General features: G+C 40.3%; 1 long non-coding RNA gene across 1 annotated transcript; it reads left to right on the top strand.

The window, feature by feature from the left end:
• Positions 1 to 3,604: 3,604 nt before the first annotated feature.
• On the top strand, positions 3,605 to 26,515 carry LOC123594885. The gene is made up of 3 exons (XR_006710922.1): positions 3,605 to 3,621; positions 8,487 to 8,492; positions 26,397 to 26,515. It is a non-coding gene; the product is annotated as an uncharacterized LOC123594885 (long non-coding RNA).
• The last annotated feature ends 480 nt before the right edge of the window (positions 26,516 to 26,995 follow it).

Raw genomic sequence — 26,995 nt, 5'->3', positions numbered from 1 at the left:
ATGTCGATATGTATATGTGGTGAATGCCTGATGTGTAGTTCCCTGTCATGAGAGTTGTTTTAGGTGATTCAGGGCAGGGGAAAGGGAGGAGCTCATGTGACAGGTCTTGAAACAGCCATCATTACATTGAGGAGGGGCATCACTTCTTGTGAGAAAACTCAGCATCAACTGTAGGAGAAATTTCATTTTGTTGGGGTAGGTTCCTGACAATTTCTTATTCCAGGTTGGGGACAGCAATCATGCAAGGAGTATAAGGAGGCAAATGGCTAACAGGAAGGTGTAAGTAAGGAGGCAAGGTTTAATACCGGGATTCGTCCAGCTGGGGTAGGAGACTGTTATGAAGGCAGAGAACAAACATGCACAGAAGGACATCAATCACACCTCAGATTATATACATCTAAGGAGAATAAGGCATCCTGACACTAATAAGCAGAGGAAGACTAACAAGGGTTTGTGACTGAGGTGCCAGTCTGTGGGAGTAACTTGGGTAAGCCATATAGCAAGGAGTATAGCAACAAATATGGAAAGAGAAATTGGTAGGGGATGACAATGAAATTTGAGAAAGAATGATTTGTTATAGTTCATTTAAATTGCTTGGTGATTTCCTCAAGCTTCTAGTTACAGAGAGTTCTCAGGTGTTGGCTACAGGCCACTTATCATCTGCTATCTTCTTAAGGATGATCTGTAAAGGATTATTCTGGTCAGCAGTCACTTTCCATTCCAAGTGGTTGTCAGGTGAGAGGTGGGCTGCCTTTACTCGAGAATGGTGGATCCAGACGGTTAGTCCTGCAACATTGAGAGCTGAGGGCGTGGTTAGTACAACTAAATAGCGTCCCTTCCACATAGGTTTGAGTGGTTCCGTTTTTCCAGTCTTTTTAAAAATTATTTATTTTTGAGACAGAGAGAGACATAACATGAGGGGGGAGGGACAGAGAGAGAGGGAGACACAGAATCCAAAGCCGGCTCCAGGCTGTGAGCTATCAGCACAGAGCCCAACGTGGGGCTCAAACTCACGGACCATGAGATCATGACCTGAGCCGAAGTCAGATGCTTAACCGACTGAGCCATCCCAGAGTCCACCCTTTTCCAATCTTTACTCCAAACCTAATCCCCAGGTTTGTGAGGGTGTACAGTTATTCCTAGAGAAATAGGTATCCTGTTATTTACCCACCTATGTATCTCAAATATGGTTTTTCCTAATCCTTGTACTTGTTTTTGTATTTCTAAATTCCCTAGCTCTGTAAAGTCCCACTTGAATTTGACTAGTGGAGGGGCCTTCTGTATAGGATCTTGAATGGGGAGAATCCTAGTTTTGCCCGAGGTGTACAGCATATTCAGAGAAGAGCTAGGGGTAGTATATTCGGCCAGGGCAAGTTAGTTTCCTGACGTCGTTTTGCCATGGCTGATTTAAGGGTCCAGTTCATACATTCCACTTTCCCTGAACTTTGGGGCCAGTAGGCTGTGTGTAAGTTCCACTGGATACCTAGGGTTTTGGCTACTTGTTCACCACCTTGGCCACAAAAGCCAGGCCATTGTCTGAGCCTATAGTTAATGGCATTCCATATCTGGGAATTATATCCCTTAGAAAGGCCTTGGTTACTTCTTTTGCCTTCTCATGCCTTATTTTGCATGTGGGTAGGTCTCAACCCAACCTGAAAATGTGCAGATGAATACCAAAAGAAATTTGTATCCTCCATTGGGTCTTATTTCAGTAAAGTCCACCTCCAAATCCTCGAAGGGTGCCTGTCCACAGCGTTGGATACCCATGGGCCCAGTGGGAGCTTGCTTGGCATTATTTTGAGGACAGAGGAGGCAGCATTGAGAGACCAAGGCACAGAAAGATGGATGTCAAGCAATTAGATAGTAAAGCCTCAATAAGTTTTCCAGGGTGGTTTTTCCTAAGTAGGTGAGCTCCTGCTGTTGAAGAACCACCTGGTGGGCTAGCTGCTGTGGTATATAGACTCTTTGGTCTGGAAGTACCCACCATCCTTCTATTGTCTGGCTTCCTTTTTCCTGTTGTGTACATTTTGTTTCTTGGATTGTGTACCTTGGGAAAGTTGATAGTTCTGGGGCCAGCATGATTTTTGAGGGTGTTGTCTGTTTTCCTGATGCTTGTTTAGCTGTGGTGTCAGCCCTTCTGACACTGAGTCTTTTCTTTCCTTTTCTTTTAATTTTATTTTTTATTTTTTAAAATTTACATCCAAATCAGTTAGCATATAGTGCAAAAATGATTTCAGGAGTAGATTCCTTAGTGTCCCTTACAAATTTAGCCCATTCCCTGTCTCACAACCCCTCCAGCAACCCTCAATTTGTTCTCCATATTTATGAGCCTCTTCTGTTTTGTGCCCCTCCCTGTTTTTATATTATTTTTGTTTCCCTTCCTTGATGTTCATCTGTTTTGTTGCATAAAGTCCTCATATGAGTGAAGTCATATGATTTTTGTCTTTCTCTGACTAATTTCACTTAGCATAATACCCTCCAGTTCCATCCACGTAGTTGCAAATGGCAAGATTTCATTCTTTTTGATTGCCAAGTAATACTCCATATATATATATATATATATATATATATATATATATATATATCACATCTTTACCCATTCATCCATAGATGGACATTTGGGCTCTTTCCATACTTTGGCTATTGTTGATAGTGCTGCTATAAACATGGGGGTGCATGTGTCCCTTCGAAACAGCACACCTGTATCCCGTGGATAATGCCTAGTAGTGCAATTGCTGGGTCATAGGGTTGTTCTATTTTTAGTTTTTTGAGAACCCCCCATAATGTTTTCCAGAATGGCTGCACCAGCTTGCATTCCCACCAACAATGCAAAAGAGATCCTCTTTCTCCCCATCCTCGCCAACATCTGTTGTTGCCTGAGTTGTTAATATTAGCCATCTCACAGGTGTAAGGTGTATCTCATTGTGGTTTTGATTTGTATTTCCCTGATGATGAGTGATGTTGAGCATTTGTTCATGTGTCAGTTGGCCATCTGGATGTCTTCTTTGGAGGAGTGTCTATTCATGTCTTTTGCCCATTTCTTCACTGGATTCTTTGTTTTCTGGGTGTTGAGTTTGAGAAGTTCTTTATAGATTTTGGATACTAACCCTTTATCTGATATGTCATTTGCAAATATCTTCTCCCATTCTGTCAGTTGCCTTTTAGTTTTGCTGATTGTTTCCTTCGTTGTGTAGAAGCTTTTTATTTTCATGAGGTCCCAGTAGTTCATTTTTGCTTTTGTTTCCCTTGCCTCCAGGGACGTGTTGAGTTAAGAAGTTGCTGCAGGCAAGATCAAAGAGGTTTTTGCCTGCTTTCTCCTCGAGGATTTTGATGGCTTCCTGTCTTAATTGAGGTCTTTCATCCATTTTGAGTTCATTTTTGTGTATGGTGTAAGAAAGTGGTCCAGGTTCATTTTTCTGCATGTCGCTGTCCAGTTTTCCCAGCACCACTTGCTGAAGAGACTGTCTTTATTCCATTGGATATTCTTTCCTGCTTTGTCAAAGATTAGTTGGCCATACGTTTGTGGGTCCATTTCTGTGTCCTCTATTCTGTTCCATTGATCTGAGTGCCCGTTCTTGTGCCAATACCATACTGTCTTGATGGTTACAGCTTTGTAGTATAGTTTGAGGTCTGGGATTGTGATGCCTCCTGCTTTGGTTTTCTTTATCAAGATCGCTTTGGCTATTCGGGGTCTTTTCTGGTTCCATACAAATTTTAGGATTATTTGTTCTAGCTCTGTGAAGAATGCTGGTGTTATTTTGATAGGGATTGCATTGAATATGTAGATTGTTTTGGGTAGTATTGACATTTTAACAATATTTGTTCTTCCTATCCAGAAGCATGGAATCTTTTTCCATTTTTTTGCATCTTCTTCAATTTCTTTCATAAGCTTTCTATAGTTTTCAGTGTATAGATTTTTCACCTCTTTGGTTAGAATTATTCCTAGGTATTTTATGGTTTTTGGTGCGACTGTAAATGGGACCAATTCCTTGATTTCCCTTTCTGTTGCTTCATTGTTGGTGTATAGGAATGCGATCAATTTCTGTGAGTTGATTTTATATCCTGCAACATTGCTGAATTCATGAATCAATTCTATCAATTTTTTGGTGGAATCTTTTGGGTTTTCCATATAGAGTATCATGTCATCTGCGAAGAGTGTAAGTTTGACCTCCTCCTGGCCAATTTTGATGCCTTTCATTTCTTTGTGTTGTCTGATTGCAGAGGCTAAGACTTCCAATACCATGTTTAATAACAGCAACACTGAGTCTTTTCTTCTTTGGTATCCTTTGCAGTGGGTGACTGCTACTTCCCTCAGTTTCCACACTGCTCTTGATAGTTTTAGGATTTCTTCCTAATTTTTTATTTCTTTTCCTCCTGCTATCAAAAGTCCTCTCTCCTTGCATAGAGCCTCATGTACATGTAGAGTGGCAAAGGCACAGCGTGAGTCAGTGTATATGTTGGCCCGTTTGTCTTTACTAAGTTCCAGTGCTCTTATTAGGGCCCACAGTTCTGATCTTTGGGCTGACCATCCTTGTGGAAGGGCATTTGCTTCTATGACCTCAAAATCCGAGACTACTGAATAACCAGCATGCCTTTTGCCTTCGTTCATGAAGCTATTGCTGTCGGTGTACAGGATGAGGTCAGGATTTTGTAAGGGAGTGTCTGACAGGTCAGCTCGGGCTAGAATAGACTTCAAGTACCTCTAGACAATCACGCTGTTGTGGCTTCCAATCTTATTCATGGGTTCTCACATAACAGTCCCTGATATTGTGTCATTTGAGCATGAGTTAGCCAGTGTTGCCCTCTGGCATCCATCAAGGCAATAACAGAATGAGGAAGCTTAACACCTAGGTTTTGCCCCAATGGGAGTTTGTCTGCTTCCTTGATTAAAAGTGTGGTGGCTGCCAGGGCCCTCAGACAGGGTGGCCATCCTGCCACAACTGAGTCAGTCTGCTTTGAAAGGTATGCCACCGGTCTTTGCCAAAGTCCAAATCCCTGGGTGAGAACCCCCAGGGCCACCCCATTCCTTTCATGTGTGAACAGGTTGAAATCTCATGATACCTCTGGGAGTCCCAAGGCCGGTGCCTCTGTGAGTTTTGTTTTTATGGTCTTGAATGCCTTTTCTTGATTAGGGCCCCAGAAAAGGGGTGCCTTTTCTTCCCCCTTTAGTGCCTCTTATAGAGGCCTGGCCAACTCTGAGAACCCTGGGAACCATATCCAACAGAATCATGCTGCTCCCAGGAACTCTTGGACCTGCCATCTGGTAGTGGGAATCGGAATGGCACAGACTTCCCATTTCCTTTTGGCTCTCAGCATCCATTTGCCTTGGGTACTTTTGAAGCCCAAATATTTAACTTCCTATTGGCAAATCTGTGCCTTTTACTTTGACACCCGGTATCCCACCTCTGCTAGTAGCCTGAGTAGGGCCCTGGTTCCCTCTCAGCACTGGGTCCGTGTGGGACTGGCTAGCAGAAGATCGTCCACATATTGGAGGAGAGCACATCATAAGTCCCATCCCAGAAATCTGGTTAAGTCAGATGTCAGTGCCCCACTGAAGAATGTTGGTGAATTTTTGAATCCTTGTGGCAGTCTAGTCCAAGTGAATTGCTCCTTTGCCCCCATGTAGGTTTTCCCATTCAAAGGCAAATAGGGGTTGACTCTTAGGCACTAGCTGGAGACAGAAAAAGACATCCTTTAAATCTAGACATATTAACCATCCTGCTTCAGAGGGTATGAGTCCTAGTAGAGTGTATGGGTTAGACAACACTGAATGCATTGTGACAACTGTTTCACTGATGGCTCTTAGGTCATGTAAAGGGCAGTAATCATTTGTCCCAGGCTTTTTCACATGCAGTAGGGGAGTATTCCATGGGGGCTGGCATTGTTTGGAAGTCCTTATTTGAGTAGCCTGCCCAAGTGTGTCTGGGTCCGCAGGCATGCCTCCCGTGGGACCATATATTGGTGTATTTTGGCATGTTGGGCCCCAGGCTTTAGGTCAATTAATATTGGGGGGTGGTTTTTTGCCAGGCTAGGGGAGTTTCCTTATACCCAAACTGAAGGGAATTCAGCTTATAGCTCAGGGACCACCGTTGGCTCACTGGGAGGGGAAGTATATAATCTCCATTCCTCTTCCCATGGAATCGTCAGGGACAAAATCATGGGTTGGGCTTTTTCGTTTACATTCAATTGCATCAGTCCACCCTAGGTGAAATCTATTTCTACACCCAACTTAGCTAGTAGGTCTCTACCTAACAGTGAGACCGGGCAGTTGGGTAGATACAGGAATTCATGAACTATTTGGTGACCCCCACCCCAGCTGGCATTGTCATGGACTGCAAAATGGCTTTCAGGTTTGCATCCCAGTGGCTCCTATCATGGTGACTTCTCAACCTGACAGAGGTGCACCTTGTGTGTCACCACAGTGTTTGGCCCCAGTGTCAACCATGAAGTCTATTGTCTGGCCCCCTACCTTCATTTTGACCATGGGCTCATGGGGGCCTACTTGGATAGAGCTGGGTCTTTCCTAATCAGAGCCCACTCCTGCCAGTCTGATCAGGTAAGTCTCAAGTGGTTCTGGTTGGTAGCAGCTGGGTGCAATGGAAGTGTTAGGTTTCCCTTTTTGATGGTTGGGCCATTCATTTTTCCAGTGTCCAAATTCTTTGCACCAGACACATTGATCCCATCCCAGTGGTGCCCTTCTTTGTTCTTGAACCCCTCATGGTTTCTGTGGGGGCCCTTCCTGGAGAGAGTGGTTGCCCCAAGGCCTCAGTCAGAAGAGCTGCCTTTTGTTTCATTCTTCAGTCTGCCTCCTTTCTGACAGTGGGATCCCAATTTACAAAAACCTTGTTGGCAATTTCAAATAGTTCAGTGGTGTTCTTTCCAGTGAATCCTTCCAATTTTTGGAGCTTCTGTCTAATGTCACCTTGGGCCTGTCCCACGAAGGCAGAATTGACCATGTGCTAGTTTTGGGGGGGCTTCTGGGTCCAATGGAGTGTAAACTCTGAAAGCTTCACATAATCTTTCATAGAAGGCAGCTGGACTCTCTTCTGGCCTTTGTAGACCTCAGATACCTTTGCCACATTGGTGGGCTTTTTGGTCCCTGCTTTAACCCCTGGGAGGAAGGCGAGTTAGTATCTTTCTAATCTGGCCCTTCCCACTTTAGTGTTGGGGTCCCAGTGGGGCTCCTTTTCAGGCATATCCAGTATCCAAGCCTCAACATCTAGTTGTCCATCTGGTGACTGAGTCTAGAGCCATTTTCTGGCTTCAGTGATGATTCGTCAGTGCTCTTCTGTGTTGAAAAGGGGAAGCAGAAGCTACTTACAGTTGATCCAGGCAGGGCAGTGAGTCTGGATTATGGATTCTAGGAGATCTATCATTGCCTGTGGCTTCTCAGTAGAGCAGTGTGTGGTGCTTTCAGTTGAGGAGGTCAGTAGTGGAGAACGGTTGATAGTAGAAAACCAGTCCCCCCTCTTGTTGGGTCCCATCGGGACCTATACTCTGGGGACCCTAGTCTCCCGCAATGGCATCTGCATTGTCATTGGGGGCCTTGGCCCTTGAGCCATGGACCTAAGGTATATTCCTACCGGTTCAGGTGTTCCTGGTTGGGGCAGACTGGCTGCTGGCAGAGGCAAGACCATCAGGGGTGGACTGTCAGGCAGGCAAGGTTTCCCTCCTTCAATTGGTGGGGTGCTGGGGGCATATAGTGGTGGAAATGGAAGGACTTCTGAATTTTCTTGGAGGATAGAAGGTGGTTTTTTTCTGCTGAGAGTTCTTCTCGGCTGGTGTCACTAAGATCCTACATTGTTCCTTACTATTAATGCAGAACCTGACCCAAGGAGACTTGACTTGGGCCATTTCCATCCACTGATTGATGTATGGGAATTGATTCAGGTGGCCAGGATCTCCACTAACTATTTGATAAACAGCTCGGACTGTAAGGACATCTAGTGTGCCCTCAGGGGGCCAGCCTACACTGAACGTAGCCCATTCTAATTCACAGAGGGTGCATAATTTCCAGGGGGTTAATTTGACCCCATAGTCACCTGAAAATCCCTTTTTAAAATTCTTAATCATAGACTCCAAAACAGTTTGTTTTGAGGACTGTCTCTCTATCCTTGTATCCTAGATGGATCCCTTCCAATGTACGGTGTCACAAGACAAACAGGAGGGCAGAGGTCGCTTCATCTGCTTGGCTGCTCCCCTTGTGGGGACTTAGATTGCTCTTAGCATTGGGAGTTCAGTATAAACCCCTGACTCTGATCAGGCCTCTGTGGACCTGACTCTGCCTTGAGCCATATAAGGTCCTCATGGAATCGCAGGGTAGGACCCACTCAGGCTACATAGCCAAAACCCTGGTGCTTGGGCACTCACACACATATTCAGACAGTTTGCAGACTTCCACCCAGGACTTCCTTGTTCTATGTTGTGACTGTCGCCCAGGAGGTGACCAAACTCCCCTTCTGCCTCTAGGGTGGGCCTTAACTCAGTCTTGGGTCCCCCCGGCACTCACCCTATTTGATGTCCCATCCTGGCAGAATTTTCTGACTCCCCCCCCCCAGGGTCCGTTAGAACGCAACTGGCAGCTGGTTATTATTGGGCCTGGCAAGGGTCAGGGTTCAGTGAAAACCACTGGTGGTGCACCTTCCTTCCCGTTTCCAGGACCGAAATGGTGGTGCCTCCGCTGGTTCTCGACAACTCTGGAGCAATGGGCCAGACGGGCTATCATCTTCCCGGCCAATGCACCAAAATGTTACTGCAAATACTGGCTCCCAGGAAGGGATAAGTGAATGCCTTGGAGATTCAGAAAAGAATCGCACTGGGGAATCAGAAAAGACTGTTTATTTCGCACACTGTTTATTTAGCCCAGTGGAGTCACCTCCAAAGGCTGAGCATCTGGATCAGGTTTTACTGGTCTTTTATACACATGTGCTCCCGGGATGGGCGGGGCTAGTACAGTCAAGCTTCTGGTTCCTGACTGCAAGCTGATACAAGAGGCAAGCAAGATTGCAGAAGCCAAAAACATGCAAGGAGAGTTTCTGGCCTCGGACATATGGCTGCCCCTTTTTATCTGCTTTTTTTTTTTTTTTTTTTACCAGCTTTCCTTCTCATAACAATATTAACTCTTCCAGTCCATGAACACAAGATTTAGAAGAAAGACCGAAAATAAAAAGCCTAACTTTACATCTTAAGCAATCAGAAAAAGTAGAGTTAACTAAGCCCAAAGTTACCAGAAGGAAGGACATAATAAAGAATAGAGCAGAATGAATATAATAGAGACTAAAAAACAACAGAAAATATCAATGAAACTAAAAGTTGGCTTTTCGAAAAAATAACTAGATAAATCTTGGGCTAGACTAACTAAAAAGAAAAAAAGACTGATATAAAATTAGAAACAAAAGAGGTAACACTACATTGGATGCAACAGAAATACAAAGGATCTTAAGAGAATATTATGAACATTTATATTCCAACAAACTGGATAACCTAGAACAAGTGGATAAATTCCTCATAACATACACTCTAACAAGACTAAGTCATAAATAAATAGAAATTATGAACACACTAATAAATGAGTTAGGAGATTGAATTAGAAATAAAAAATACCCCCCTAAGGAATGTCCCAAACCTGAAATCTACCAAATGCTTAAAGAAGTGTTAATGCCAATGCTTCTAAAACCCTGCCAAAAATTTAAAGAGTTGGGTACACATCCACACTCATTCTATGTGGCCAACATTATCCTGAACCCAAAGCCAGATAAAGACATTACAAGGATATTGCCAAGGATACATGATGGCAGTGGAGTAGTGGGACCCTAGGCTCATCTGGTCCCTGGAATCAAATAGATAACTGTCAAATTATCCTAAATACCCCAGAAATCAACCTGAAGACTGAGAGAACAAACTCTACAACTAAAGGGAGAGAAGAAGCCACATCAAAGAAGGTAGGAAGTAAAGAAACATGGTTTAGGGGAGACAGGGATGGTGGGTGCTGCAGAGGGGGAGGGAGCCATGGTCATGGAAAAAGCTAAGAAAGAGAGAGAGGAGCACACAGAGGAACACACAAGGAGAACATTTCCCCAAAGCCACTAACTGAGAAAATGAGAAGGGATGCTTAAAGCCTGGAATTTTAAAAGCCAGCAAGCTCGGTTGAGATAGAGCCCTTAGGGCACTGCCCTACTCCTAGAGAGAAGGCAGGCAAACAACACAGCGCAGACTGTGTGGACAATCTGAAGAATGCCTGGGGCACACAGTGGGGAGATTATTGACTCCTCTTAGAGTGTGTCCCTGAAAGGTAGCATTCACAGAGATAACTCTCTGAGGACAAGGGAGCCAGCTGGAGCCATTTCCTGACTCTGCTCCTCAGCTTAAACACCAAGGTAACTGCTGGAAGCAAGGCAGTGCCAACACTGGCTGCCTAACTTGCTTTACACCAAGTCTCACCCCACCTCAGTGCTCTGGCAAGACTGTCCTTCTCAGTCAAGCTTGTCTCAGTCCTAGCACAGTGGGCCCCTCCCCAGAAGACCAGCATAAACCCTAGCCCACACACACCACATCCCCAATCCTGGAGTTTAAATTTTTTTTTGATGTTTATTTTTTTGAGAGAGAGCAAGGGAAGGGCAGAGAGAGAGGGAGACATAGAGTCCAAATCAGGCTCCAGGCTCTGAGCTGTCAGCACGGAGCTTGACAAGCTCAAACCCACGAGTGGTGACATAATGACCTGAACCAAAGTCAGACACTTAACCAACTGAGCCACCCAGGCGCCCCTCCAATCCTGGAGTTTTAAAAGTCAGCAGGCTTAGTTGGAATAGAGCTTGGAGGACACTGTGCTGCTCCTGGAGAGAAGGCAGGCAAACAACCCAGAGGCAGACTGTGTGGAAACAGCTTTCTGAAAAAACTCGAGAGTCACTCAGTGGGGGAGGTATTCACTCTTCTTGTAGTGCTTCCATGACAGGCAGCATTCAGGGAGACACATCTTCAGTCACAAAGGAGTAAGCTGCTGCCATTTCCCTCCCCGACAACTCAGCATAAACACAGAGCCACTTGCAGTAAGCAGCAGACTGCCAACACTGGCTGCCTAAACTGCTTACACCAAGTCCCACACACTGACACTCTAGCAGGAATGACCCTATTTTTTTTTAATTTGCAATATTTATTTATTTTTATTTTCCTTTATTTTAAATTTATGTATTTAATTCAACTTAGTTAACATACAGTGTAGTATTGGTTTCAGGAATAGAACCCAGTGATTCATCACTTACATATAACACCCAGGGCTCATACCAACAAGTTCACTCCTTAATATCCATCACCCATTTAGCTCATCCCCACACCCACCTCCCCTCCAGTAACCCCCAGTTTGTTTTCTGTATTAAAGTCTCTTATGGTTTGCCTCCCTCTCTGTTTTTACCTTATTCCCTTCCCCTGTGTTCACCTGTTATGTTTCTTAAATTCCACATATGAGTGAAATCATATGATATTTGTTTTTCTATGACTGACTTATTTCACTTAGCCTAATGCACTTTAGTTCCATCCACGTTGTTGCAAATGGCAAAATTTCATTCTTTTTGATCACCGAGTAATATTCCATTGTGTGTGTGTGTGTGTGTGTGTGTGTGTGTGTGTGTGTGTGTATTTTCCCCATTCAGTACATTGAATATATCCTGCCCCTCCTTTCTGGCCTTCCAAGTTTCTGTGGACAAATTTGCTGCAAAACTGATCTGTCTTCCCTTGTAGGTTTAGGGCTTTTTTTTCCCTTGCTGCTTTCATGATTTTTTCCTTCTTTGTGTATTTTGTGAAGTTGACTATTATATGCCTTGGTGATGATTGGTTTTTGTTTAATCTAATGGGAGTTCTCTGTGCTTCTTGGATTTTGATGTCTGTGTCCTTCCCCAGATTAAGGAAGTTTTCAGCTATAATTTGCTCATGTAAACTTTCTGCACCTCTTTCTCTCTCTTCATCTTCTAGGACTCCTATGATGTGAATATTATTCCTTTTTATGAGTTGCTGAGTTCTCTAAGCCTTGTATTGTGATTTTTTGCCTTACTTCCCTCTACTTTTTCAGCTTCATTATTTTCTATAATTTTATCTTCTATATCACTGATTCACTGCTCTGCTTTTTCCATCCTCACCATCATGACATCGATTCGAGATTGCATCTTGGTTATAGCATTTTAAATTTTGGCCTGACTAGATTTTAGCTCTTTTATCTCTGCAGAAAGGGATTCTCTGGTGTGTTATATGCTTTTTTCAACCCCAGCTAGTATTCTTATAACCGTGTTTTTAAATTCTAATTTAGACATCTCACTTATATCTGTGTTGATTAAATCCTTAACCATCTTTTCTTCCTGTTCTTTATTTCTTTTTTTAAGTTTATTTTATTGAAAGACAGAGAGAGGAGAGCAGGGGCAGAGGGAGAGAGAGAGGGAGGGAGAGGGAGAGAGAGAAAGAGTCCCAGGCAGACTCTGTGCTGTCAGCACAGAGCCAGATGCGGGGCTCAAACTCACCAACCATTAGATCATGACCTAAACTGAAACCGGGTCAGACACTTAACCAACTGAGCCACCCAGGTTCCACCTGTTATTTCTTTTGGGGTGAATTTCTCCATCTACCAAGTTCTCTCACTCAAATTATGCAGTTTGTTGTGTTAATCCTCAGATCAATTTCCTGGATGTCAAAATGGTTGATGGTGATCTAGCTGTGTTTCAGGGATGAGGCAATCTCAGAGTCCCCATACTACTCCACCATCTTGACTCCTCTTGATATTAAGTATTTTAATAGTCATTTTATACATGTTTTGATAAATCATTTCCTCCTTTACCTCTGGGTGATCTGTCATACTTGAATGAATTTGCTCAGTTATGTAGAATAAATACATTCATACCTGTTTTTTTACTTTTTTGCTTGTGCTACTGCACGTTAAAATCTTTGTATTGGTAACTGATTTCTCTGTATGTAACTATGGTCATTAAGTAAGTGTCTGGTTCAGAAATATTCAGAAATATTTGTCCTAGGATCTCAGCTAAGTCCATGGCTGTGGAATCACTCTCGGCTTTCTCCAGCAAAGCCGAGGATGGCAGAAAGGATTACTCAAGACTCCATGAAAGACAAGAGAGATGAGAGGGGGGCTAAGGAAAGTCTCCCTGAGCTGCTCTCAAGCTCCTGTATTTATTGAGCATACATTTAGGGAAACAATGAACAATACATCGGTGGGCTATGTGCCAGTAAGGATGTATAGAAAACATGCAGAAAAACAAGTTAAGACAGGATAAAATATTCCATGTGATAACATGGCCTAAGGAATTTATGAGTATAGGCAGGACCTAACCCCTATATACACATTACCTAGGTAAGCAAAGTGAGTACTCCCTAAATATACATTAACTAGATAAGTGAAGTATGGCCACTGTTTTCAGCAAGGCCAGAAAGCAGTTTTCTGCTTTGCAATGCATTCCCTATAATCTCTAATCCAGGACATAGCTATTTGATTTCCCATACACTGTCATATGATGTACAGCAGTGGTGACTATGCTCTTCATATACCATACTTCCAAAATATCAGTCAAGCAACTTGTAAGCAAAGCTACCTTTATTGCATTACATTTTCAGGGAGAGCACTACATGGACAGAGTCTTAGAGTTTTTGAGGTGGCAGGGCAGGGGGTACTTTTATTCAGATTATGAAATCTGGAGTAGAAGAGGTCTTTCAATATGTGTGTCGGGGGGAAGGTGTGATTATGACTAGGTAAAATAGTGATAGAATGGTTTGGGTTTGGTGGCCACAGAAGGCAAGAATTTCAAGTCAAATGGTTCAAAACTTTTTGTGGTTGAAAAATGTCACTTATAACTTTTTTTTGAAGAGTTGATGGACCTTTCAAGTAGTTCCTGGAGTAAATAAGACAGTTATTTACCACTTTTGTTCCTTGGCAAAAGATTTGTGGATTAGTAAAGTTACCTTGATGAAGTCAGTGCAATATAAACTTCCATAAATGTAGACAGTAATCTGTGTGTAGGTTTCTGTCCTTATTACATTTATATTACTGTCAGTTTTGTGTGGGAATTAGTAATGGATGGAAGGACAGGAAGGTGGTTGTAAGCAGAAGGTAGCTTTTTCTTAATAAATTAGGATGTATTGTTGACCTGAATCCTATGTATTCTATCCAGTTTGGTTTCTTTTAAGGAAATACCTTCCTGTCCTTCCATCCATATACTAATTCTGTCTGTCTGTCTCTCTTGCTCCCTAAAAAAAAGCAGCTTGAATAGGAAATATTGTTCTCCAAAACAAAACAAAACTTTAAGAATGAGAGCAGTCATAATCCTCAATCTTTTATTTAGCTTATGTTTTATCTTTTTAAGTCTTTCTCAACAGGGGGAGTATCATTACCAAAATTTACTTTCTTCTTTCCTCTTAACCATAGTTTTTTGTGTAGTGCACTCAAGAAGTGCTTAAAGGATAGGAGATGGTGATTTTTGGATTCAGACTTTCTGTGAACACGTAACCTAACCGGTCAAATTCATGGCATCAGATCATGGACAGCTGTGTGTAATGAGGACTGGGCTTTGATGATTCCTAAATTGTTCCAGTCCACTTCAAAGGGAAGACTTCAACCTCATGCCAATCTTTAGCTTTCTTCCACCATTCCTTTTTGAAAATAACCACTGGCCAACTTGTTATATGGCCATAATTGGATTTGGATGAAAGCAAGTTGTGGAGTAGATCTGGTGACACACAGAAAGTGGCAGCACTCTGGAGATTGCCTGATGCAGGAGCTCTGTCTGACTGTAGGAAGGATTTAGGACTGGGACTGCCAGCAGCTGCTCTACCTGTGGGAGGGTTGCAGTTTCACACATGTTCAAAGATCCTCTTCTTTCAAGCTGTAAGCTCTAAGAAGAGATTTAAATTTTGACAGGACCAAGGAAGAGTGGGTATGGGACAAGTCGTTAAATTCTGGGCAGTTGCCATTTTCCAGACTGCCATGAACTGCTGTCAAGTAAGCTTAGACTGCTTGGTCATTGAAGTCAAATTATTGATCACTTATCTTGTGAATTGCAACTCTCACATTTGCCTCATAAGATGGAAGTATGTAGATTTTTTTCCTACAGCACAGCAGTGCATGACCTTCAACTATGCTGTAGTCCAAGCACAGTGTCCACAAGATGGCAAGAGAACAAGAGACCATAGTTAACTGCTGACCCTATTGCCTGTGAGTTCCTGTCTGTATCAAGTGACAGTTGTCATGTACAAAATAGACACTGTTACCTGAGTCATGATGAGAAGCTTTGCAGATAAAGCTTACATTTCATCAGGAATTATATATTTTGTGGTTGCCCTAGTGGCCCATATCAAAGATGAAGTTTTTGTCTGAAAACACTGCATTTCTGAGGATGAGGACAAAATGGGGGTTCTCACGTGTATTTGCATGTGCTTCATTAGCAGCCTTAATTAATCATTGGAGATGTTCTGTGAAAAGACTTTGATGTTTACCAAACTATGTAGGGAAATTCATAGTGGGCCATAAAATTAATGGTGTTGACCTCAAACAGCATTTTTTAAAATGAGACAAAATAAAATAGGAACTATGATAAATATATAATATGAAAATAAACTACACACACACTTAAAGGAAATCTGGAGGTGCTAACTTAATATCTCACAAAGCAGACATAACAGTGAAGATTATTACTAGATATAAAGATATTATATAATGAATATAGAAAGTTACATTTATTGAAAAGACAAAAAGCAATGAATATGCATGCAACTTCAAAATTCATGAGGGAAAAACTGATAAACAGAAAGAGGAAATGGAGAACACAAATTACTAAAATCATAAATTCCAGAGGTCATGTCATCACAGAATCTTCAGATTTTAAATGTATTAGGGAGAACATTGTGGAAAATATTACCCTCAACATTTTCTATATAGATGAAATGGGAAAAATTGTTGAATGAACTAGCTAGGAAAGCCCACTGAAGAAGAAGCAGATAATATGAATAGCCTTATATCTATGAAAGGAATTGAATTCATTAAAAACAACAAAGAAAACAAAAAACAAATCAAAACAAAAAACTTTTCCTCACATAAAATTTAAGACTCTTGTGGCTTTATTGGTGTGATGGTTCATTTTATGTGTGAACTTGACTGAGCTAAAGAATATGCAGGTAGCTTCTAAAATGTCTTTTCTGCGTTGTCCGTAAGAGTTTCTTTAGAGGAGATTAACATTTTAATCAGTAGACTGAAGAAAGGAGGTTGCCCTCACCAATGTGAATGGGCATCATGCAATCCATTGAGGTCGTAAATGGAACAAAGGCGTGGGGTAAGGGAGAGTTTTCTTTCTCTAGAAGGCAATAGTAGGGATATTTACCTTCTCCTGCCTTTGGACGTCAAGCACTTTTGGTTTCCAGGCTTTTGGACTCTGAGTGGGACTTACACTCCCACTATTCTCAAGCCTTCAGACTTGGACTGAATTATACCACTGACTTTCTTTGTTCTTTAGCTTTTAGACAGGAACTCTGCGACTTTTCAGCCATCACAATCATGAGAGCCAATTCCTACAATGAACATACTTTTCTCTCTCTCTCTCTCTCTCTCTCTCTCTCATCTATCATTTATCATCTGTAAGTCATCTATATAATCCTATTGCTTCTGTTTCTCTGGAGGAACTAACAAATGCAGATTTTAGTACAGAGAGTGGTTCTTGAGAAACTGAGTTTTAAGGATCAGTTTTCTGAATTGATTGTTGGGTTTCTGGATATACTGTCTAATATGATTACATTTAAAGATGTTAATCACTCCATTTCAAGTAGTAAATGAAGCATTGATAGTCCATGTACTGTTTATAGAGATACACAAAATATCTGCATTGGATATTCCTACTCAACCACTTATAAAAATCAAAGAGCAAAGTCACTCTGCATATGACACTTTTGAACATTCTGGGAAAAGTAAGGAATATAATGACATTGGTTGGTTTCTCCCAATGTCCCTGGACAAAGTAGTAAAAGAAAAAGATGAATTGAAGGATTTCAATACTAAGTAATAAATGCTCTTCGGATCATGTAAATCTTTCACCTTTTACCAAGTAATAAATGACATGAGATTTTCTAGTTGTGCCCTATAGGAGAGCTTTATCTTCTGTAGCCATAGGGTTGAAATTGTTGAAAATCAAATGCAGACTCTCATCCTGCAATTGGCTGAGTTATAATGGAAGTTGAAGTCCTAGCCATACAAGATGTCTACTGTTAAAGTGAGAGCAGTTGATTGGGAAAGTAAGGGATACTATAGGTTGTTGGGATGAGAACATGTGGGAAGGCCCTGATGAAGCTGGATACAATTGAACCCCTAAATTCTGATGAGTCTTCTTTTCCAGTGGGAGATAGCTCTCGACCCTCAGTGAAATTGGCCTCTAAACCCACTGTACTATATGCCTTTCCACCTGTCTCTGAGAGGACTAACCCTGCATTGCCTGAGCAAATGGCAAGGGCCCCCCTTGGGGCAATTACTATACAGTACAATGCTGAGTCTTCTCAGGACCCATCCCCATCATTTTTCTTTGCATGTAGATCTATAACTAGATTCATGTCCCAGAAAGCCCCTAAAAGTGAGGTGAAAAGTGTGACCAACAAGAAATGTGCAACCCTCCAAAACAACTACATGAGCTTTCTAGTTTATGTAAGTAGAATCTTACTTATGTAAATAGAATCTGGAGAATATGTGTGGGAATGGATACTAAGCATGTGGGATGATGTTGGAAGGAACATAAAGTTGGGTCAGGCTGAATTTATTGATTAGGGCTCACTAAGCAAAGATTCTTCATTCAATGTTGCAGCTCAGGGAATTAGAAAGAGCTTTAATAGCGTGCTCGGTTTGTTGGTTGAAACATGGACCAAGAAATGGTCCACCATGAGGGAACTGGAAATGCCTGACCTGCTTTGGTTTCATGTAGAGAAAAAATTCAAAGGTTTAAGGAAATTGGAATGTTGGAGTAGACTTTTTTCATTCAAGACCTACTCACCCACACTGGAAGAGTCCAGAAGACATATTCACCACTTCTTGGAGAAATAAATTTGTGAGGGGAGCCTCAGCATCATTGAGAAGCTTGGTGATTGCTGCCTTTTTTCCTTAGAGAGGAAAGCTGAGTCACTCAGTTGGAAAATTTAAATGTATGTATTTTTAAAAAATTTTATTTATATTTTTATATTAACCTTTTTAATGTTTATTTATTTTTGAGAGAGAGCACAGCAGAGGAGGGGAAGAGAGATAGGGAGAAACAGAATCTGAAGCAAGCTCCAGGCTCTTAGCTGTTAGCACAGAGTCCTATGCAGGGCTTGAACACACAAACTGTGAGATCATGACCTGAACTGAAGTCGGATGCTTTACCGACTGAGCCACTCAGGTGCCCCTAAATGTACATATTTGAATCCTGAGTTGGAAGTATTTGAATTCTAAGGTGCAAGTGGCAAGAGTGTGTGTGTGTCTGGTTACCTTAACAGACAGCAAAGTCAAAGCAGCAAGCAGAATGTTATAACCCATGCAGACCTAAAGTGCAGGCTAGTTAATCATGGTCTTCTTAGAAGTGATACATATAGGAAGCTTACCAAATTCTTGTCATAGGCTCTGGGTCTAAAGTTCTGTTTTGTCTAGCAAGAGAGTGGGACACAGGATGAAAAACAAGAGATGGCTAATGTCCAGGAAAAGACAAGAGCCCCAAATAAGGGTGCTTTCTCCGTTTTTATTAGGATCAGAAGGCTTAAAAACATGGTGATGGACATGCACAAAGAGACAATGAATCTGTGAACATTAACCTGTGGAAGTAAGGGAAAGGAGGTCTTGAAGATATTTGGGTTAGGAATTTGGGTTAATACAAAGCAAAATCCTGATGCCGGGCAGTCGGGTGAAAGGTTGTTTAGAGCGGACATGAGGCACCACCTCTGTTTATCTTAGCTAGCCTAGGGGATGAGACAGGTAGGTGAAATAATCTCAGAGTTAACAAGGCACCTTTCTTTTGTTGATCATCTCCGCTCCGGGCTGCATTACCTGCAGCACAGTGCTCTATTGCCCAATTTACCTGTTTACCTAACTTGGTCCTTTCTTCCTGTGAAATCAGCTTTCTGCTACAGTACTAAATTGGGGGTACTCCCACCCTGAATATCTAATCTTGTTTATTTCATATACCTATGAATTGGGCACCTTTGTGCCCTTATTTTCAGGCCTTTGCCCCTCCCTCTCTATTCTGGGGTCTCTGCACTTTCTTATTTTTGGTGCCTTTGCACCCCCCTATTCTTAGGGTGCCAATTTTGTTTACCCAAACTCTGGTGTGAGCATCCTATGGCTTTGTACTTCTTTATGCCTTGTTAACCCATTGGTGCAAGATCAGGGAATTTCTAAGCTTATTCCCCACAAATTCTTCTTCATTTGTATAAGAAAAAAAGTTCTAGGTCAAGTGAACAAGTTTAAATCAAGTCAAATGAACATGTGACTTGTCATTCATGACATCTGAATGATCCTACGTGTGAGCCATGTAGCATACCCAGAACCCTTTGAATGAAGTAGAAGCTTGGACTCTTTAAGGAAAGACACTTGTACAAGTGAAAATAAACAAAGGAAAACTCATTAAAATGGAGTGGCAAAGCCCTCAAAGGGGGGCTATCTAATAAACCTTCTTCACATTTCCCAACGGGAGGAACTTACTTTACATATTCTAGTAGGTGGAAGGAAGAATTTTTCTTTGCCCAGCAGCATCCCATCCAATAAAAAACTACCACAATCAGCCAGTGAGAAACTGCAGAAGCCCCTCACAGCTTCCTCCTTTCCTCTAAAAAAGCAAGCACCTCTCCTCTGTTCTCTGCATTTACCTAAGGTTTGCCATAGTTTGCTTGTCCAGAATTGCAATTCTTCTGCTTTTTCTGAATAAAGGCATTTTGCTGGTAAAATAGCTGGCTCTTTTGTTTTATTAAGGTCAACATAAACTACTGGAAATTGACTCTGTAAATCTTTTTTTCAGCCTTCACCTAAGGGACCTTTTACTAAGATAGCTGTACATTGGGAGAAAGAAAATATTCAGAGATTTTGGGGACCACTAGATACTGGCTCTGAACTAGCACTGATTCCAGGAGATCCAAAAAGATACTATAGCCCTCCAGAACAATAGGACCTTAGTGAGGTCAAGTGATCAATAAAGTTTTAACTCAGTTGTACCTAACTATGGGCCCAGTGGGGCCCTGAACCCATCTTGTGTTTATTTCTCCAGTCCAGAATTTATAATTGGAATATATATACTCAGTTGCTAAATACATAATTGGAACACTTATATTCACATTGATTTCTTGACCTGTGGAGTGAGGAATGTTTTGCTGGGAAAGACCAAATGGAAGACATTAGAACTGGCCAGCAAATCTAAAATAGTATTTCATCTCTGGAGGGGTTGCAGAGATGAATGTCACTATCAGGGACTTGAAAATACACAATTGGCAATTCTCACCATATCCCTACTTGGCCTATATAGAAGATAGATGGATCTTGGAGAATTAAAGTGAATTATTGTTAGCTTAACCAGGTGTTGGGTCCAACTGAAGCTGTGTACCTGATGTGGTTTCATTGCTTGAGCAAGCTAACACATGTCCTGGTACCTGGTATGCAGCTATTGATCTGTAAAATGACTTTTTCTCCACTTCTGTCCATAGTCCCACCAGAGGCAGTGGGCTTTCACCTGCCACGGCAGCAATACACCCTCAAAGTCATACTCAGTGGTATATCAATGTCTGCCCCATGTCAAAATTTAGTTCACAGGAATCTTGATTAACTTTCCCTTCCACAACAGATCACACTGGTCCGTTACACTAACGTCATTATGCTGGTTGGACGTAAGTGAGAGGTAGCAGTCACTGTAGACTTACTGGTAACATATTTGTGTGTTGGAGGTGTGAAATAAATCTAATAAAAATTCAGGGTTTTTTTTACTTGAGTGGAATCTCTTGGGGTCCAATGTAATGGGGCATGTGGAGATATTCCTTCCAAGGTGAAGAATAAATTGTTGCATGAGACTGCCTACAACCAAACGACAGAGACAATACATAGTGGGCTTCTTTGGATTTTGGAGGTTTCATGTTCATCATTTGGGTATGTTGTTTTATCCCATTTACAGAGTGACTCAAAAGGTGGCTAGGTTAGGTTTGGCCCAGAACAAAAGAAGGATCTTGATTCCTTCCTCCCCCCACTGCTCCCGCCACTTGTTCTGGCTATCAATGTGGACCTTTATCTTCAAATGTTATTACTGTGCCAAAGAAGTTGTCCTGCTTGCATATTCCCTGCACTTTGTGTTTGGAAAAACATTCTGCAAGGCCCTTTCAGATAGAAGAGACTAGTTTTTCCTTTTGTTGATCTTGTTAGGTCCATATTGTGGCTAAGACTGTCTTGCTTTTGAGGGGGAGTGGGGTGTCTTCTGAAAACTTACAGCTTGGGTACAGTTTAAAGAAATTTTCTTCTATTCCAGCTTTATTGAGAATTTTTTTTTTACCATGAATGGATGTTCAATTTTTTTCAAGTGCTTTTTCAACATCTGTTAAGATGATCACAATTTTTTACTTCATTCTGTTGGCATGGTGAATAATATTAATTTTTTTCCAATTATAAACAAGACTGGAATTCCCAGGATAAATTCCACTCTTTATAATGTATTATTCTTTTAAAATATTAAAAGATTTGACTGCCTACTCTTATGCTGTTGAGGGCTTTTGTGTCTATACTCATGAGAGATATTGGTCTGCAGTTTTCTGTTAATATCTTTTGGTATTAGTGTAATGCTGATCTCATAAAATTAGTTGGGAAATTGTCCCATATTTTCTATTTCCTGAAAGAGTTTATATAGACTTTCTATTATTTCTTTCTTAAATATTTGGTGGAATTTGCCAATGAAGGCATCCGTGACTGGAGTGTCTTTTGATGGAAGATTTTTAATTGCAAATTCAATTTCATTTTAAAAATATAGAACTCTCCATGTTATCTATATCTTTTTAGTGGTATTTAGTAGTTTTTTTCTTTCAACTAACTGGACCATTTCCTCAAAGTGTTTATTCATGGATGTATAGTTGTTTGTAATATCCCCCCTTTTAATCCTTTTATGTCTGTAGAGTCATGTCTCATCTTTCATTAGTGGTATAAGTAATTTGGACATTTTTTTTTCTTTGTCAATCTGGGTAGAGGTTTACTGAACAAACATTCTGTTTCATTAATTTTCTTTATTACTTCTGTTGTCAACCTCATTGAATTGTTCTGTTCTCTTATTTCCTTCTTCAGAAATATTAAATTGCTTTTCATTTAATTTGCGCTTTACTCTCTTTCTTAAGGTTAAAACTTAGGTCATTGAGGGGCGTGTGTGTGGCTCAGTTGGTTAAGCATCCGACTGCAGCTCAGGTCATGATCTCGCAGTTTGTGGGTTCAAGCCCCGCATCTGGCTCTGTGCTGAAAGCTCAGAGCCTGGAGCCTGCTTTGGAATCTGTGTCTCCCTCTCTCTCTGCCCCTTTCTTGCTCACTCTGTTTCTCTCTCTCTCTCAAAGGTAAATAAACATTAAAAAAAACACATCGTGGATGTAAGACTATTTTTTTTGTTTTTAATTTTTTTAACATGTATTTATTTTTGAGAGACAGAGAGAGACAGATCATGAGTGGGAGAGGGGCAGAGAGAGAGGAAGACACAGAATCGGAAGCAGGCTCCAGGCTCTGAGCTGTCAGCATAGAGCCTGACGTGGGGTGGAACTCACAAACTGCAAGATCATGACCTGAGCTGCAGTCGAATGCTTAACCGACTGAGCCACCCACACGCCCCAAGAGACTATTTTTTCTTTTTAAAATATGTATTTAATGCTATATATTTCTCTCTAACACTACATTAGCTGAATGCACAAATATTAATTTTTGTTTCACCTTCATTTAATTAACATTTTCAATTTTCCCTTGAGGCTTCTCTTTGACCTACATATTATTTAGAAGAATATTCTTTAATTTCAAAATGCTTGGAGATTTTCCTGTTATCTTTTCTGCTATCAATTTCTAGTTAAATTATGATATAGTCATAAAACATACTTTATAAATCCTCAATTCAAATTTTGAAGGTTCTTTTATTGTCCAGGAAATGGTCTATTTTGGAGACTGTTCCATGTGTACTTAAAAATGTGTTTTTTAAACTTTTGATGGGCTATTTTATAAATATAAGTTAGAATAAGGTGGTAGATAGTTTTGTTTAAGTCTACAATATCTTGGCTGCTTTTCTGTCTACTTATTCTATCAATTATTGAAAGAAGAATATTGGCACTTTTAATATGATTGTGGACTACACAGTTTTAACTTTTTTTTGCTTCATGTAATTTAGATCTCTGTTATTAAATGGCACGAAACTTTATATATTTATTTTATTATTTGTTTTATTATTTATTATTTATTTTAAAATTTATTTTAATTCCAGTCAATATACATTGTTACATTTGTTTCAGGTGAGCGATATAGTGATTCAATAATTCTATACATTACTCAGTGCACGTCATAAGTGTACTCTTAATCCCCTTCACCTGTTTCAACCATCCCCCCATCTACCTTATCTCTGGTAACCATCAGTTTGTTCTCTATATTTAAGAGTCAGTTTCTTGGTTTGCCTGTCTCTTTTTTTCTTTGCTCATTTGTTTTGTTTCTTAAATTCCACATATGAGTGAAATCATATGGTATTTGTCTTTCTCTGACTGATTTACTTTGCTAAGCATCATACTCTCTAGATATACTTGTTGCAAATGGCAAGATTTCATTCTTTACTATGGCTTAATAATATTCCATTACATATATATACGACATCTTCCTTATTTTTTCATCTATTTATAGACACTTGGGGGGCTTCCTTAATTTGGCTATTGTAAATAATGCTGCAGTAAACACAGGGGTGCATATATCCTTTTCAATTAGTGTTTTTGTATTTTTTGGATAAATACCTAGTAGTGTGGTTAGTAGATCATATTGTAGTGCTATTTTTAAATTTTTTGAGGACCCTCCATACTATTTTCCATGGTGGGTGCACTGTTTTGTATTCCCACCAACAGTGTACAAGGGTTCCTTTTTCTATACATCTTAACCAACACTTGATTCATGTTTGTTTGAGTCTAGCCATTCTGACAGGTGGTTTTGATTTGCAATTCCCTGATGATCAGTGATGTCTTCTTTGGTAAAATGTCTATGCATCTTTTTTGCCCAATCTATGATTGGATTATTAACATTTTGGGTGTTGGGTTTTATAAGTTCTTTATATATTTTGGATACTAACCTTTTATTGGATTTTTCATTTGCAAATATCTTCTCTGATTCCATAAAAATTTTATTTAAATTCAAGTTAGTTAACATACACTGTAGTATTGGTTTCAGGAGTAGAACCCAGTAATTCATCACCTACATATAACACCCAGTACTCATCCCAACAGGTGTCTTCCTTAATGCTTATCACCCATTTAGCCCAGCTCCTCACCCCCCCTCCAGAAACCCTCAGTTTGTTCCCTGTATTTAAGAGTCTCTTACAGTTTGCCTCCCTCTCTGTTTTTAGCTTATTTTTTCTTCCCTTCCCCTAGGTTCATCTGTTTTGTTTCTTAAATTCCACATGAGTGAAAGCATGTGATACTTGTCTTTTTCTGCCTGGCATATTTTGCTTGGCACAATACACTCTAGTTCTATCCATGTTGCAAGTGGCAAGATTTCATTCTTTTTGATCACCAAGTAATATTCCAATGTACACATATATATGTATATATATGTGTATGTATATACATACATACATACATACACTATATCTTCATTATCCATGCATCAGTTGATGGACATTTGGGCTCTTTCCATATTTTGGCTATTTTTGATAGGGCTGCTATAAACAGTGGGGTGCATGTGCCCCTTCAAATAAACATTTTTGTATCATTTGGATAAATACCCAGTAGTGCAATTGTTAGGTCATAGGGTAGCTCTATTTTTTATTTTTTGAGAAACCTCCATAATGTTTTCCAGAGTGGCTGAACCAGTTCGCATTCCCACCAACAGTGCAAAAGAGTTACCCTTTCTTCATATCCTTGCCAACATCTGTTGTTTCCTGAGTTGTCCATTTTAGCTATTCTGACAGGTGTGAGGTGGCATCTCATTGTGGTTTTGATTTGTATTTCCCTGATAATGAGTGATAATGAGTATCTTTTCATGTGTCTGTTAGCTGTCTGGATATCTTCTTTGGAAAAGTGTTTTTTCATGTCGTCTGTCCATTTCTTCACTGGATTTGTTTTTTCGGTGTTGAGTTTAAGTTATTTATAGATTTTGAATACTAACCCTTTATCAGATATGTAATTTGCAAATATTTTCTCCCATTCTGTCGGTTGCCTTTTAGTTTTGTTGATTGTTTCCTTCACTATGCAGAAGCTTTTCATCTTGATGAGGTCCCAATAGTTCATATTTGTTTTTATTTCCCTTGCCTCTGGAGACATGTCTAGTAGGAAGTTGCTGCAGCCGAAGTCAAAGACGTTGCTGTCTGCTTTCTCTTGTAGGGTTTTGATGGTTTCCTGTCTCACATTTAGGTCTTTCATTCATTTTGAATTTTTTTTTTGTGTGTATGGAATGAGAAATTAGTCCAGTTCATTCTTCTGCAAGTTGCTATCCAATTTTCCATAGGTTGCCTTTTAATTTTATTGATTGTTTCCTTCACTATGCCGGAGGTTTTTATTTATGCATTTTTTATTTCAAAAATTTTAATGTTTATTTATTTTTCAAAAAGAGAGAGAGAGAGAATGCGAGTTGGGGAGGGGCAGAGAGAGAGAAAGAGAGAGAGAGAGAAACACAGAATCTGAAGCAGGCTCCAGGTTTTGAGTTGTCAGCACAGAGCCGGATGCAGGGCTCAATCCCATGAACCCTGAGATCATGACCTGAGCAAACTTGGACACTTAACCAACTGAGCCACCCAGGCGCCCCCAGGAGATTTTTATTTTGATGTAGTTCTAACAGTTTACTTTTGTTTTTGTTTTCCTTGCCTCAGGAGACATATGTAGAAAAATGTTATAGCTGATGTCAGAGAAACTACTGCCTGTACTCTCTTCAAGGATTTTTCAGGCCTCACATTTAGTTCCTTAATCCATTTTGAGTTTTATTTTTTGCATGTGGTATAAGAAAATTGTCCTGTTTCATTCTTTTCCATATAGCTGTCCAGTTTTTCCCAACACCATTTGTTGAAGAAACTCTTTTCCCTCTGCATATTCTTGACTCCCTTGTGAACAATTAATTGGCCATATAATCAAAAATTTATTTCTGGGAAATGCTATTGTTTTCTATTGATCTATGTATCTATTTTTGTGCCAGTACCATACTGTTTTGATTACCACAACTCTGTAGTACAAATTAGAATTTGGAATTGTGATAACTCCAGTTTTGTTTTTCTTTTTCAAGGTAGCTTTGACTGTTTGGGGTCTTCTGTGGTTCCATACATATTTTAGGATTGTTTCTTCTAACTCTGTGAAAAATGCTGTTGAAATTTTGATAGGGATTGCATTAAATGTGTAGATTGCTTTGGACAGTATACACATTTTAACAACATTTGTTCTTCTAATCCATAAACATGTAATATCTTTTCCTTTGTTTCTTCTTCAATTTCTTTCATCAGGGTTTTATGGTTTTCAAAGTACAGGTCTTTTACTTCCTTGGTTAAGTTTATTCCTAGGTATTTTACTATTTTTGGTGCAGCTGCAAAAGGGATTGTTTTCATAATTTCCCAGTCTGTGGCTTCATTATTAGTATATATAAATGCAATGGATTTTTGCATGTTGATTTTGTATCCTGATAATTAAGTGAATTCATTTATCAGTTCTAGTAGTTTTTTTGGTGGAGTCTTTAGGGTTTACTATATAGAGTATCATATCATGTGTGAACAGTGAAAGTTTTACTTCTTCCCTGCTAATTTGGATGCCTTTTATTTCTTTTTGTTGTCTGGTTGCTGTGGCTAGG

This window comes from Leopardus geoffroyi, chromosome X, assembly GCF_018350155.1.
Source record: "Leopardus geoffroyi isolate Oge1 chromosome X, O.geoffroyi_Oge1_pat1.0, whole genome shotgun sequence".
NCBI lineage: Eukaryota > Metazoa > Chordata > Mammalia > Carnivora > Felidae > Leopardus > Leopardus geoffroyi.
This window is presented reverse-complemented; position numbering and strand designations above follow the sequence as displayed.